We start from the raw sequence: 4,492 nt of genomic DNA on the forward strand, positions 1-4,492 counted from the left end.
CAAAGGAAACCATAAAAAAGACAGACAACTCTCAGAATGGGAGAAAATATTTGCAAACGAAGCAACTGACAAAGGATTAATCTTCAAAATATACAAGCAGCTCATGGAGCTCAATATCAAAAAAACAAACAACCCAATCCAAAAATGGGCAGAAGACCTAAATAGACATTTCTCCAAAGAAGATATACAGATTGCCAACAAACACATGAAAGGATGCTCAACATCACTAATCATTAGAGATATGCAAATCAAAACCACAATGAGGTATCACCTCACACCAGTCAGAATGGCCATCATCAAAAAATCTACAAACAATAAATGCTGGAGAGGGTGTGGAGAAAAAGGAACCCTCTTTCACTGTTGGTGGGAATGTAAATTGGTATAGCCACTATGGAGAACAGTATGGAGGTTCCTTGAAAAACTAAAAATAGAACTACCATAAGGCCCAGCAAATCCACTACTCGGCATATACTCTGAGAAAACCATAATTCAGAAAAATTCATGCACCACAATGTTCACTGCAGCTCTATTTACAATAGCCAGTACATGGAAGCAACCTAAGTGTCCATCAACAGTTGAATGGATAAAGATGTGGCACATATATACAATGGAATATTACTCAGCCATAAAAAGAAACGAAATTGAGTTATTTGTAGTGAGGTAGATGGACCTAGAGTCTTTCATACAGAGTGAAGTAAGTCAGAACAAGAAAAACAAATACTGTATGTGAACACATATATATGGAATCTAAAAAAAAAAAAAAAAGGTTCTGATGAACCTAGGGGCAGGACGGGAATAAAGACATAGACCAAGAGAATGGACTTGAGTACATGGGGAGGTGGAATGGTAAGCTGGGACGAGGTGAAAGCGTAGCATTGACATATGTACACTATCAAATGTAAAATAGATAGCTAGTGGGAAGCAGCTACATAGCAGGAGATCAGCTCGGTGCTTTGCGACCACCTAGAGGGATGCGATAAAGAGGGTGGGAGGGAGTTGCAAGAGAGAGGGGATATGGGGATATACGTATGCTTATAGCTGATTCACTTTGTTATACAGCAGAAAATAACTCAACACTGTAAAGCAATTATATTCCAATAAAGATGTTTAAAAAAAACAGACAATGTCAAGAGAATGAGAAGACAACCCAGAGACTGGGAGAATGTCTTGCAAAAGACACATCTGATAAAGGATGTTATCCAAAATACACAAAGAACTCTTAAAATCCAACAATAAGGAAATGAACAAACCAATAAAAAATGGGCCAAAGACCTAATGAGACTCACCAAATAAGATATACAGATGGTAAATAAACATGTGAAGTCTTTGTCACGTCTACTGCAAGAATGAAGACAATTCTCAGCAATCAGGCTGTCCACATTCTAGAAAATATTGACATTACTCTGAAAGAACACACAGTTATTATGAAGGGCCCCTGAAGAATCCTGAAGAAGGATTTCAGTCACATCAAAGTAGAACTCAGTTTCCTTGGAAAGAAAAGAGGCTCCAGGCTGACAAATGTTGGGGAAATAGAAAGGGACTGGTACCTCTAGCACTATCTGTAGTCACGTACAGTGCATGACCAAGAGTGTCACCCTGGGCTTCCATCACAAGATGAGGCTGTGTATGCTCACTTCCCCATCAATGCCATTATTCAGAAGAATGTGTCTTGTTGAAATCCAAAATTTCTTGGGTGAAAAATAGATCCACAAAGTTTGGATGAGGCCAGGAGTTGCTTGCTTCGTATCTCAAGCCCAGAAAGATGCGTTAATTCTTGAAGGAAACAGCAGTGGACTTAAATCAAATTTAGCTGCTTTTTTTCAGCAAGCCACAACAGTTAAAAACAAGGATATCAGAAAATTTCTGGGTAGTATCTACGTCTCTGAAAAAGGAACAGTTCGGCGGCTGCTGAAAAAGTTTTAAGATGTCCAGCTACCGAAACAAGATGCTGAATGATTCCCAAGACATATTTGTGATACTTTAAAGATACAGTAAAAGCCCTGTATTGAAAAGAAAAGATATTCCACATCACATGTCATCAGGGAAATGCAAATTAAAACCACAGTTAGAGGGCTTCCCTGGTGGCGCAGTGGTTGAGAGTCCGCCTGCCGATGCAGGGAACACGGGTTCGTGCCCCAGTCCGGGAGGATCCCACATGCCGCGAAGCGGCTGGGCCCGTGAGCCATGGCCGCTGAGCCTGTGTATCCGGAGCCTGTGCTCCGCAACGGGAGAGGCCACAACAGTGAGAGGCTCGCGTACTGCAAAAAACAAAACGAACAAAAAAAAAAAAACACAGTGAGATTCCACTACACACCCAGTAAAATGGCCAAAATCCACAACGCTGGCAAATGCTGGGAGGATGTTGAGCAACAGGAACTCTCATACATTGTTGGTGGGAATGTAAAATGTACAGCCACTTTGGAACACACTTTGGCAGTTTCTTACAAAACTAAACATACTCTTAACACATGATCCAGCAATTGTGCTCCTTGGTATTTACCCAAAGAAACTGAAAACTTATGTCCACACAAAAACCTTCATATGGATGTTTACGGCAGCTTTTCTCATAATTGCCCAAACTTGGAAACAACCAAGATGTTGTTTCAGTAGGTGAATGGATAAATAAACTGAAGTACATCCAGACAATGGAATATTATTCAACACTGAAAAGAAATGAGCTATCAAGCCATGAAAAGACACAGAGGAAACTTAAACGCATATCACTAACTAAAAGATGCCAATCTGAGAAGGATGCATACTATATGATTCCAACTATATGACATTCTGGAATAGAAAAACTATGGATATGGTATTTGCCAGGGGTTAGTGAAAAGAGAGGGATTAATAGGTGGATCACAGACGATCTTTAGGGGAGTGAAAACACTGTATGATACATGCCATTATACATTTGTCTGAACCTGTACACCGTACAACACCAATGGAAACTATGGACTTTGAGTGATTATGATGTGTCAGTGCAGATTTACCAATTTCAACAAATGTAGCCCTCTGGTGGGAGATGTTGATGATGCAGGGAGGCTATGCATGTGTGGGGGAAGGAAGATATATGGAAAATCTCTTTACCTCCCTCTCAATTTTGCTATGAACTCAAAACTACTCTAAAAAAATAAAGTCTTTAAAGAAACCCAGGAGCTGGCTGAGGTCTCCCTGATACACTGAGGTGGGCCTTACAGGGCGGGCCCAGCAGCCCAATGCAGCAGCGCCCGCCGGGGCCATATTTTGGGAGTGACCCTGGACTGAGTAGGAGCGGTACCAAGATGGTGTTTGAAACAAGCACCAGATCAAAGAATAGATCTGAGAAAACAGAGGATATACAAGAAGGAAGAAGAAGGAAGCCCATCAGTTGGAATAGAATCACCAAATTGGAAGAACTAACAAGATGACAAATTGGGGGGGAAAGATAAGAGTTAAATTAGAGTCAGAGTGAGGTGCCGGGGCTTCTATGGCTGGTTCCATTTGTACCTCAGAAGCACAGAGCCCCAGTCTGAGTACTCCTGTCACATATGGGTATGGGGTACTTCCTCTCCCTAGAGACAGCTACATGTGTCCCTGAGAAGGGGGAGAATACCAAACACAACGGATGACACCAGAAATACATTTATGGAATTTCAGTTCTCTGGAAACCTCTCAGACAATGTCCATTTCAGTAATATCATAAAATGACTTCTTCAACAGGCACAGTTTATAAGAGTAGAATTAGAAAGACAATTATAGAAAACTCTTGACAGTTGTGCAAACAGAAAATTGTTTCTAAGGGCTTACACAGTCAGCATTTGCTAATGTCCTGATCTTATGTCCAGTAGGCACTGGATGGTCAGGTTTCTGTGATCATGGCAGATGGAAGAGTTTCAAACTAAAGGCTGAATTTGACCATGGACTGACTTCCTCCTGGCCCTGAACCGATTTCCCATGACTGACTTAGTAATATAATTTGTGGTAATAATGTGTTAACATGTCATATAAATCTTCATATATTCAGCCCTGACTTTATTATTGTGGACCTCCTGGGGTGTGGATTCATTTCCTGTTAGGCAGCCTTTACATAGTTTTTGCTTTCCTTAGCCCATTTGTGCGAAGCTGTGCCTTTTTACTATGTTCGTACAAAGAAGTATATGGATAGGCACCTAAGCGCCATATTAATTGTTAACCCAGACCGGAGAAGTTACATAATTTTATTTATTTTATTTAATATACATTTCATTGTACAGAAAAATAAAAGTTAGAAGGAAAAAGCATTATGTGTTAAATTAGTTAGAAAGAAAACTCAGTTAAGTTTTAATTAAATTAATTTTACTTAAGTGCTAATATTTTGAAACCCAAAACTATAACCAGACATTCTGTTAAGGCGTATGGGTTATACACAACGGGGAGAGTTGTGTCCCAGAAGTTGAATAATGACCTAGGGCTCCGCCAAATACTGAGCTGCTTTATTTAACTAACTAACAAATATCTAAAGAAAATAGGATGGAAC

General features: G+C 40.1%; 1 pseudogene; it reads left to right on the forward strand.

Moving 5' to 3' along the window:
• Positions 1 to 1,346: 1,346 nt before the first annotated feature.
• On the forward strand, positions 1,347 to 1,923 carry LOC113624270 (60S ribosomal protein L9 pseudogene; annotated as a pseudogene).
• Positions 1,924 to 4,492: the final 2,569 nt, after the last annotated feature.

Source organism: Aethalodelphis obliquidens, unplaced genomic scaffold, assembly GCF_003676395.1.
Source record: "Aethalodelphis obliquidens isolate GAN/ISIS:26980383/991018 unplaced genomic scaffold, ASM367639v1 scaffold13, whole genome shotgun sequence".
NCBI classification, from domain to species: Eukaryota; Metazoa; Chordata; class Mammalia; order Artiodactyla; family Delphinidae; genus Aethalodelphis; species Aethalodelphis obliquidens.